The following is an 11938-nucleotide window of genomic DNA, read 5'->3' on the forward strand; positions in this document are numbered from 1 at the left end:
AACCCTGCAGCCTGCAAAGGTGGTTACAACCCGGCCTGCGCGGCTCCATGCACCTCGAGTGATGCATCGATGCGCAGCCCACTGCGCGCGCAATCCCGCACACTGGTAACCTCCTCCCAGGGGCCCACAGCTCTCGCGCCTGTACAAGGACTACGCCACAATCACCTGGACCATCAACGGCCGTCTCCTGAAGAACCTCATCGACCGCTCCACCCTAAGCACCGTGAAGAACGATGGCCCCGTTAAGGTCTCCAAGATCGCCATCAACCAGCTGGAGAGGCTTCGCTCCGACAACGGCAAGTTCGTCTTTGAATGCACGGCTCTATCGACGCGCAGGTCACCAAGGCAACCATCGCGCTTGGTTCCATATTCGAGGACACCTGCACGAGCAACGCCCAGCGCGAGCCTCGCGGAGCCTCGTGCAGCGAGGGCCGCTACTTCTACAAGCTATTGTAGAATTGTAGAGCCCGTGAGCCTAAGTCCAAGCACCTGACCTGCCGCACTGCCACCGGCCTCGGCTAGTCCTGCGACTACTCCGAGCAGTGAATCTTCACCCAGCTGAACGGCGTCTGCACGGACCATCTGATCGGCGACTCTGCTCTCGAGTTTGTCCGCTCGCTGGACGGCAAGACCTGCGACAAGCTACAGACCACCACCGGAAACGTATTGGACAGCCCCGCAAGGCCAACAGTGAATGCCACACAGCCGGAGCCGCTTGCCTCAAGGACGTCTGTGCGTGCGCCAGCCACAGGTGCACCTAAGATGCAGGCTGGAGTACAAAGATCCAACTTGGCTTCTCTCACTTCCTTCATCGACGTTCCGTCTGGGCGGGGAGCCCTGTAGCGCCCACCGACGCTGCAACGCGGGGCGCTTTGGTCGGCACTCCCAACCGGTGCCTTGGCGCCGACTGTCAAGGAACTAAATAATAAAGAAGCGCAGCGCGTGCTCGAAGCGCAAGCTCGGCACGCGCAGTGTTGTTCCAGGAGCTTGAGACGCTGGTCGTCGCGGCCTCCGCTCGGCTGGCCGACTTCTTAGTAGGAACGACGGCACGGCTCGTTCGCCGCCGTCACGTTCTTCCTACAATACTAAGGCTCCTCTACTTTTCAAAGGTAGATGATGATGATGATGATATGATGCCTACCCTTTGTAGCGGGTGGGCATGGCTACCTCAATGGTGCTCTAGCCAAAACATGGTGTCTGGCTAGGGCTAGACACCATGCCCTAGCCAAAAACTTTTGTTTAAAAAGAAAAAAAAACGAAAAGGAAAAGGAAATAGACAAGTCTATGAACACTAGTGAACACAATCACGCGTGCACTGTCGCCCAACGTGGGCCGTTAACACTTGAGAGTTTCTGCTCTCCAGCGCTCGAGGCGCCCCTTCGTCCATGCTCGACAACTACACGCGTGCCCTCTCGGGGAGTCTGAGAAGCAGCGCTAGCAGACGATGCGCCACTCGCTCCCGTGCATTCTGCGGACGCCTGAAACCGCACTCAGTGTGCGCTTGAAGTGGTTAATTATGAACATTTGAGGCCTAATCTGCTTAGGAAACTTCAAACGACAGAGACAAGAACTTCATGAGCCCGGAGAACGTTAAACGTTGAAATAAAACGCGTGCGTTTCCGGAGCAGCTCATTCTTCTTAACAGCTTTCCACAGCGGCGGTCATACAGGACATCTTTATTTCATTCGTTGTTAGCAGGTATTGAAATTCAGCGCAACTTGAAGTAGAGATTATATTTGGGCCAGCTGATAGTACTTGCTTCCTAGTTCGCAAAAATAGGCAGGTTGTGACCTTACTGCAACTTTCAGAAATGTCATTGCGCACCGAGCACTGTAATAGTGCGCAGTGCATATTATGCGCTATTATCGGTTTTACTGCGTTTGTCAGTGTTCCGCAGTATTCTCATGGTTACACGGTCATTTTAACCTAAGGTTGTTTTGTTTTTAAAGTACTCTAATAGCTTTACTTCGGAGAAAGCTGCACTGCATCTGTGGATTATCAGCAACCTGAGTACCTTCCAAGAACTAGGAAATATAGCATGCGTACTAGTGTCTATGAGGCGCCGATTTTAACTTCTGTCTATTTGTAAAGAAATGCTTTTATTCCAAGCCTTCCCCATTTCACAACTCCGACCACCTCCATGCCTATGTCCTTTGCAAGCCCCGCAGATATAAAGTATGTTTGCAATGTTAGGCAATGCACTTGCAAATAAATTTGGGGTATTTCTACACCTATAGGCTCTAAAACCAGACTATAGAAAACCTGAGTTAAGTGGTTTTTTTGTAGAGATGCAGCAGAATAAAGGAACACATATTCAAAAATTGGCTTTTATTGCGCGAATGCAGAACAAACTTTTTCTTTAAAAGCAAGCACTGATTTGAAGCATGTCCTATAGTAGGATACAATAAAACAACAGCAGTTAGCAAATAGCACAATTGTCCACAGCGTCCTGTAGCACTGCACTGACCAACACAGCAATAAAAACAGCTCGATCGTTGCTGTTCGACTATATCAAAGGAGCCCAAGTCATTAACATTCTTAAGCTTATTTCTTATGGGCGTTGGAGCAATGAAGCATGGCATGGAACCTAAGTGCACGCAAGAGTAAAAACCGCACAAAATTCATTCTTCCTTCTGCTGATATTGTTGTGACCGCGAGGAATGGAAAATAACTTTTTTTTTGGTCCTCCGAGCGGTGGCGGCAACCTAATGCACAGCAGCCCGGCATACTAGCATGTCACGCTGCAAACGTTGATTTTAAACACATAATTCCTGCGTCTGCTCAAGCATCAGGTAAGTACATAGGCTCTTCTAGTTTACTACAACAATGTAACAGAGGCGCGTGAAGTGCTTTCTGCTTACCGAAAACGTCCAAATACACGTTCGAAAACAAAGAACACTCGCAAATTCCGCCGGCACAGCGACCACTGCGGGACCCTTTGGGCGGGGCGAGAAGGCGGAAAGATGGCGTTTCGCCAACCGCCCTATCGCAGGGCGCGGCAGCTGCATCAAAACTTTTTGCTACCTTTGAAAAATAGAGGCGGCCGAAAGCCCCTGGAATTTTCCAGGGGCTTAGAGTGGCCACGCGCACCGAACAACGCGTTTCGTTTGCTGAGCACTGGGCGTCTCAAAGACCTACTAGTCTGTCGCTCGGCGAAGAACGCGCCCCCTAACTCGGTTTCGGGAGCGCCCGCTCGCACATTGGGTGCCTTTGTATCGCAAATCTACCGGCCGATCGCGAAGGACGCACACGAAAGAAAGAGGCAAACAAAGCAATTCGCTCTAAAAAGGCCAGTAAGTAACCACGAAAGGCAGAGTTGCTTACCTGATATTAGTTTTCACGCTCCAGCCTCAAATTTTGTCAAACCGACTGAGCTGAATCTAAAGGTATCGTAAAAACGTTCTCGCACGCAGCCACGCATGCCCGCGAATTCAAGCCTGTTGGCATACACAACGATTAAGCGCACAAAATACGACGACGGAGTGCTTATATAAACAAAGTACACGTCGCGTAGGAATTGTTTTAGCATGTGCGGATAAATGGCAACATGCTCACTGAACTGTGCCATATCTACTACGTTATGACCAGCAGCAAATTACGTAAGCCCTGACACATACTATCAGAGACTCGTAATGCCACGTACACACTAGCGGCAAAACGCGCGCGGCGCGCCGCCGGCGGCAAGACGCGCGAAGCGAAAGCAGCCGCGAAACGGATTTTGCTTCCCGCGGCATGGATCGCTCCTGGACCAATTGTTTGCGGTTTGTCGCGTGCCGCAGATGAAGGAGACCAATGAGAGCGGCCCGCTTCCGTGACGTGCGCGGGTGAAATGGTGCCATGCGGACCCGCCCGACCGCTTGTTTCTCGTTTCGCACTATCACCTGCACGCGTCAGCTCCCGGATAGTTCGAGAAGGGGAGAGGAGTCTAGTCTGTCACGTGATTGCCGCAGCGGCGCGCCGCCGGTTGGTGTGGCCGCCCTGCCGCTGCTGCGTTTTGCCGCCGGCGGCGCGCCGCGCGCGTTTTGCCACTAGTGTGTACGTGCCATAAGTTACCTCGCATAGTCTTATGGAGGATCGCCGGCTTCCTAAACAAACGAAACCGGCGCAAGGTCCCACGTGACCCCAGTAGACCAATAGCGACGCGGTGTCAGCTTCGCGTGCCTTACTTTACGAAGTTTCACTGGTCTTACGGCGCACAACTGGGCGCCTTTTATCGCTGGGGCATCAGTTAGCCTCGCCAAATGCATTGGAAGATAGGAGAGTCGGCACTCCTGTCTATCTTTCTCCGTGCTATTAACTAACGTGTTCCATTTGACAGTGTGACCGCACTGTACGTTCGGACAGGCCATCGATTGCTCGCTCTCTTGAATTTTGCAACCAGTAGAAATAAAGCTTGAAAAAAACGAAGGGGATTACAACACCCAGAACAAGCCCGTTCCCAAACCTTGTCCTTGAATTTTATTGCGCCAATTTCATTCAAGCTACGTTCCTCTTCTTTTTCAATCACAGCCGAACAGCCTTGTCTCGCTGGCAGCCGTGAGAGCTACTCTCGCGTGCCATTACACCTTTCGCACCGTCACGGCAGGCCGTGTATGTTCCTCTCGTGCCTCGTGGCGCTGCTCCGCTGAGTGAACGCGCTGCCACAGACACGGCATATGTAGGGCCGCAGCCCCGTGTGGGTGAGCATGTGCCTCTGCAGAGCGTCCTTCCTGGCGAAGGACAGCAAGCAGTCGGCGCACAAGAACTCGTCCGAGCTTCCCCGGTGCGTCCTGCGATGACGCGCCAAGTGCGAGGAATTTGCGAAGCGACGGCCGCACACGTCGCACGCGCGCTCCGAGCTGGCCTGCGATCTCGAACTGCGCCGGCCGGTGCTTTCTTGGCGGACGGTCGCCTCATCCCCGTTCTCGTCGTCGGGTCTCACCCTGCGAGATCGCCGCCATTTAGAGAAGCCAAGTTGATATTTACCGACCATGCATGGTTGAAAAGTCGAAGTGAAGACAACGCTACGATCGCACCGCCGCACTTATTTACGACCTACTTTAGCTCAAAAAAAATAATAAATTATGGGGTTTTACGTGCCAACAGGATGATCTGATTATGAGGCATGCCGTAGTGGGGGCTCAGGAAAATTGAGCCACCTGGTATTCTTCAACGTGCACCTAAATCTAAGTACAAGGGTGTATCGTTCGCATTTCGCCCCATCGAAATGCGGCCGCTGTAGCCGGGAACTTTAGTTGACAGTGCGCACGTTATATGCAGATATTCCCCTCTGCGTAGCCAGCGATCTGTAATGCGCAATGTCAAAGCCGTCTCCCTGCGTCTCCCTTTATTGCTCATGTGCTTATATATACAGAAAGCAGCATTATGAATGCGTTTTGGATTGCTATTTGGGTCATTTCGCCTTTCATCATTTAGTAGGGTGATCTGAATATTAGGAATTTCGAATTCAACTTGAATACTTCTTGCTATTCTGATACACTACGATGTATCAAAATAGCAAGAAGTATTCAGAACCAATCTGAAGGTATGCCTTCAGATTGGTTCTGAAACTGGGGTGCAAGAGAGATAGATATACATATTTATTTAGACAAGGGCAGAGGGGTCGGCCAAAGCTATAGCTTGCTCTGGCCGGCTACTCCACACAGGAAAAAAGGGGCGGAGAGAAAGAAGAGTGACGATGAAGATATTAGGAGGAGGAGAAGCTAAATATGCATGACAGGGCACGTGCACAATTTGCAACATAGCGCTTACTGAAGCGCGCAATAAAGTGCAAGAGTGTTACAGTATTTGCATTTTCTTGTGTCAACAATTCTAGTAGGCGGCTCCTTGCGGTGGTCTTGCGTCACTTTGATCGTTTCACATGGCCTCACCTTATGCAGAACGACCTGACACAAAGTGGCAGAGCTCACTACATGTCTCATGTTTATTTTGCAATTGCATCTTTTGCATAAAATTTTGCTCTTTGGGTACTATTTAAAAAAAACCAATTTCTTTTTAAGTTGCCTTCCGCCCGTTATTGCAGTAAAGTAGAAAAGGGCTTTTCCCTCACTTTCATTTAATTTTATTATTGCGATAGCAATTATATGGACACTCCAGACGCATTTCTGCCGGCGGCGTCTCCGTGAGGTTCCGCATAAATTCCACGGGCGATAAAATCGTCGCCGTGCTCCGTATGCTCTATGTGCGAGTGAAAGCGTGCGAGGGTGAGCCGGCATTCGCGGTTTAATCTCGCACACGCAAGAGCGGGAAGCGGGAAAGAAGCGCGCCGTCTTCCAGTCGCGCACAACACTTCGGAGGGAGCGTAGGGAGGCGCATTTTACTCCGCGTTGAGTGAACGCGCGCACCTGCGGGGCCGCAAGGCTCTGAGGGAGGGAAGGGGAAGGCCGCCTACTGCGCCACGCTCTTCCGCCCAGGCGGCTGTATCTTGAAAGCAATCTGCGGAGAGGGCAGAGTCCTTCCTCGCTGCCCTGTGTTTTCGCGGCTAAGTTCGCGCTGGTGCGAGCGGCGGGCCGAAGGTCGATTCGCTCGCTGCTGTTGCCGCGCTCACTACCGAGTTTTGACAGCGAGTTTTCGCAGTCATCGAGTAAGATGCGTTCATGTTTGCTTGTGCGTGCGTGACACCATGATTGTGATTTTGTTAGTATGCCTATGTTTACATTTTTATACGGCCGATGAAACTACTATCCTTACTTCGTATAGCTGTCCACTAGCTTGCTATCGCAATAGATGCTTCGCCTTTCGGGCGAAACTGAGACTTTTTTCGCTACATGAAACAGGAAACGAGAGTTTGGCATTGCGCTGCTGAACTCGAGGTCGCGGGTTCGATCCCGGTTTCAGCGGCCACATTTAGACGAAAACGTTCATGCCGTTGTCCCCCACTACGGCGTGCCTCATATCGTGGTTATGGCACGTAGAACTTTAAATTCGCGTCTGTCGATGCCACCTCGATGATTTGGAGATATTGAAACATTCGAAAGCTTGGCAGGAGTGGTGATACGTTAGGAAGATAACTTTTGGAGGCTTATCCCATAAAACAGAGAGGCACGAGTTGTATTAGTGATACGTCTGTTTTTCTGTTTCACAACGAGATTCAGCTGGTAAAAACGTTTCTGCAATCGCTTTAGACGACACTGACACAGTGTTGCTAGGTTTGGCTATATATAGCCAAATTGGGCTACAGAAAAAAAAATTTGGCGTCCATTTCGACGAGTTGGCTATGTGGCTATATTTGAGCTACTAAAAATCTGCGACTTGGCTTTCTTTGGGCCAGAAGTGGCACCCTAATCAACGCTCTAGAGGGGCTCTGATCGAGTAGAAACAAATCTCGAATGCTATGTTATAGCTGGCTGGGCTAGCAGCGCGCCTGTGCGTGCGTGCGTGCGTGCGCGAAATGCCCTCCGTCCCCCCTCCCCCTCCATTCTCTGGGCCGTTGTCTGAGCCGGTGGCTTTTTGATGTACTTAAACTTACATCGCACTTCACCATGAGACACCCGATCCCCGGGCATCGGGATGAGCCTGGGAGTAAAGGGCTTTTCACAGTACACTGTACTAACATCGCTATGCTCAGAGAGCAATAAAATAGCGTCGGGCGATCGTGACGCCGACATGAAAGAAGCACGGGTAGATGACACGCTCCACGGCTATGGCTTCTTGTGAACTATCGCGCCGGGCACAGCTTTCGACCTGCTTCACGTTTCTCACGCTAAGCTTTACTGCCATTTTCCTTTACCTACGAGATGAGTTTTTGTTCGTGCTTACATTAGCGGTTCATTTCCATAGGTTAGACTTAAGATCGAATCTTCCTCGGGGAGGAGAATCGAACCATGGGGAAGTGGGCCAAGTATGCGAGAAAGTTTAAAACAGAATGGGAGTAAGACCCCGAGCCCAAAGTGGGTCCTGGTGAGTTTACTTATAGATGGTTTGCCCGTAACGTCATGGATGCAGATACTCATTCCACTAATATCGAAACATGTTTGCCACGATGTCATCAGTGCGCCACGTCACATGAACATCACTCAGTGTGTTAGCTTAGCAGGAGAGCGTGTCACGCTGCTGGATCGAGGACGGAGGTTGGAATGCCTGCCACGGCGGCCGCGTTTCAATCGAGGCGAAATGTAGGAACACCCGATTTATGTGCACGTTAAAGAACCCCAGGCGATCAAAATTAATCCGGAGTCCTCCAATGCTTCATGCCTCCCTATCATATCGGGGTTTTGACACGTAAAACCGCAGTAATTATTATTATTAGCATATCAGCATGGTTCGCTTCGTTACATTAACCAGTTTTCACAGGATTACCACTGTTATCAATTTGGCGTTTACCTTTGTTCTTTGTGAGCCGTCGCGGCTTTTGCCATTTCGAGCGAGTTACGTTCGGGATGTGCTCGTCGCCGCAAACGACTGCGCGCTTCTTACACTGGAGTGCCGTTTTGCGCAGCAAACGTTTAAAGCTTCGCTTACACCGATTGAGACAGCGAGCGGCATCCGTTGCCTCTCAATTCTTTTTAGCGCATGTTATTGGCGTGCTAGACACCTAAGATGGTGGCCAGGTTAATGTAAATGGAAACCATATTGAGTTTGTCCCAGGTAACCCGGGCCAAGGTAATTAACGAGAAAACAAGATAGGATGCGGGGACAACTAACGCGAGATATCATAGCGTGAAACACTGGTTTTGGCTCATAAAAAAGAAGCCGTGGGTGCGTCACCGTCGCAGACCGCTGGAGAGCTGAAGTTTTTCTACGCCGTAGGCAGTTGTCACGTGAGAGCTCAATGATGCTGATCATTATTTTGCGTTCACGTGAGCTAAAAAGCAGAGTTCGTAGTTATTATTGCTGCATATAACTAAAAAAAATGTCACAGTTTCGCCCTAAGGGCGAAGCAATGAATGCGATAGCAACACAGCAATGTCATACGAAGTAAGGTGAGCGGCTTTGGTAGCAATATGAATTGTAGTAAACATGAGCTGATTAAGTAAGCAGGTGTGCTGCGGCGTAAGTAGACCGACATGAAGAGAGCCTCGATGACCACGAGAAGGCGCGTGTGAAACGGTTGTGTTGATGAGAAGCGCTTCCCCTGGGCAGCGCGTGCGAAGGGACACACCTGTAGCGCTGCACTGCCGATCCGGGCAGCATTGCGTGTGTAGCGTGCGTTGGAAAATGTGGCCCGACTATTACGAACTGAATGAACAAGCGTGGTGTGAGCGCGCACAAACACGAAGAGATCACACTGAATGACAGCAGACAACGACTGTCAAAACGCTGGCAGCAAGCATACGCCGCAGCGGGCGAAGGTACGTGCGGTCTATCGCTGCAACGGAAACTGAGCGGCGAATGCACTTAAAGGTCAGAGCCGTGTGGAGATAAGAGACTGTGCGAGCGAGCGACGAGCGCGGTTGTTGGCAGAGAAGTGCGCCCCCCCCCCTTGCTCCCTCCGGCGCTGGCTTCCTGCTTCCTTGCTTGCGCGTGGGAGATTGAGTGCGTTCGCTCTCCGTGATAGCGCGCGTCTCCGCACGCTTCCTCTCGGGCATACGGCGCGCGGCGAAGATTTTATCTATAGGGAACGTCACGGCGACGGCGACGACGACGCCGACGGCAGAAATCCGGTTCAAGTGTCCATATAATTGCTATCGCAATAAAATGTGGTTGATCCCTCTTATATAGGAATCGGTATAGAACACGAAAGTGAAACGTGTCTTCACAGAAGTAGTGTAATGTTTATTGCACATTGATATATAATGTCTATTGGTGTTTTGTGGCTAAAGCGCCCTTAGGCGTTGATGCACCCACGCTGACGCCTGGTGGCACGTCTCCTCCATCACGACTACCAACGTCGATGACCATGAGCAACCGTCGTGCATATGGAAGCTGCACTACGCTGCACACGCTAGCACAACGCGAAAGACGAAGCACGTAACTGACACACTAATACAACGCGCAAGACAAAGCACGTAACTGAATCGTCACCGAGTCAAATCAGCGCGTACAGCGCGTCGTAATTGCAGCCTCCGCGATCAACTTCAGAAACATTTTCAGAGCTAATTGCGGAGGCCACGCTCCGCTGTGCTGAGTACGGTGAACGCCACCTAGGTGGCGTTGGTAGTGCTTCTTGATGCCAGCGTCCCTTCGAATGCTGGCATCGAGGCGTCGTAGTGCTGAGACCACCGAAGCGTTCACTGTCGGTGCGCGTTAGTGTCATAATGCAGTACTTCTCTTTTCTGCTCGTAGGCGGCGGCACCGCCCCGAGCAAGAGCGCGGGTACACGGAGGAGTGTTAGATATATAAGGCGCGTCTGTGTAGCTCTCTGCAAATGCGTTTGTGGCGCAATGGGTTAAACGCTCGGCGATCTATCGTCGCGGAACGAGAGGTCGTGGGTTCGATTTCCAAATTTTGCATGTTTGTGGAACTTTTTCTTCTGGTTTCTTTCTTTGTATTATGTTTCTATGACGTATTTCCGTGACGGAAATACGTCAGTGAAGTCTTGGTGGACCCCGGCATAAAACAGTTTCGTGTTAAAAATCACAGCATATCCACGGGGTGAATGATGATGAGTGGGCGAAGCTCCGGAGGGAATCATCGGATCTCCCGCTTAAGGGGACGCTAGCACAAACGCGTTAGAAACGTGCAGTACTCTCTAGTAAGGGGGAGCGGCCACAGCGTCTTACGCAGCCATTTACACGTGCCGGAACGTGCACCGCGTTTGCCGACGCCATCACATGACTGCTGAGAGAGTATACCCCCCGTATTCATAAACGCTCCTTGACTTGAACTTCACTTGCCACCGCTTTGGGCAGCGTGGTGAGGCGGAGAGGCCACAGCGTCTTACACCAGCTTCTTACACGGGCCGTAACGCGCTAGCACAAACGTGTTAGAAACGCGCTAGAAACGCGGCCTTTCGTTAATGTTGGGTATTTATTGCCATCGTGGTGCGTGTGTCCATGTCCGCTTCGTGGCGTAGTGGGCTAACGCCGCGCGCTCGGAAGCGAAGGGTCCCTGGTTCGATTCCGCGCTACGACCACAACTTCGGAATTTTTTTCTCATTTTTCTCAGACTGGTTACACAGTACTGGTTACACACTACTACTACGACGACGGGGACGGATCGGGTGCCGCTATAAGGAGCTTCGCCCCTAAAATAATAACTTTGTACTATTTGTCATAAAATAAAATCACTTTGATTTCGCCCTCTGCAGCGATTCGCTGGAACTTGAGAGCTTTCGGGGCCAACCAAAAAGTTTCTTCCTCCATGCAAGAAGTTGTGTGTGCAAGCGTGATGTCAACCGTCACGGCAACAAATACATTTGGTTACAACGGGTTCTGCAAAAAAAGGATTGCCGTAGTTGTATGGGAAAATTTATATACAAATAAAACTGCAAATGAAAATTCACTCGCACATAGAGCATATGGCGCACGGCGACGATTTTATCGCCCGTGGACTTTATGCGGAACCTCACGGAGACGCCGCCGGCAGAAATGCGTCTGGAGTGTCTATATTTGGCTACGAAATATTTTGCTCTCTTTTTGTATTTGGCTGCATTTGGGCTACAATTTGTATAACTTTGGGCTACACCGCCTCGTCCGACCTGGAAACACTGCGTGACTGACACACGCATGCGCATTTGCGGAATCCCCCCTGCTCTGCTGTACGAATAAAACAGTTGAAGTTCAGCGCTCGACATATTGTTTCCTGCTTTTCTTTCTAAGTATTTGTTTTCCTGTTAGCGCAACCATGTATTCCTCAGAAACTAATATTATTTTAACGTGATAGCGTTTAGGGCCCCGTGTCGCAGGAAATCTGACGTCGGCATCCGGCGTGTGATCGCGGATGACGGGAGAAAATCGTCCAACCACATCGACCGCGCAGGTCCTCCACGTGGTGCAAGGTTTTGGGAACAAAAATTGAATTTCTCACAGTGAAATCCGTCAGAAAAATGGTAAAGTAC

Source organism: Dermacentor silvarum, chromosome 9 (genome assembly GCF_013339745.2).
Source record: "Dermacentor silvarum isolate Dsil-2018 chromosome 9, BIME_Dsil_1.4, whole genome shotgun sequence".
Classification (NCBI taxonomy): Eukaryota; Metazoa; Arthropoda; class Arachnida; order Ixodida; family Ixodidae; genus Dermacentor; species Dermacentor silvarum.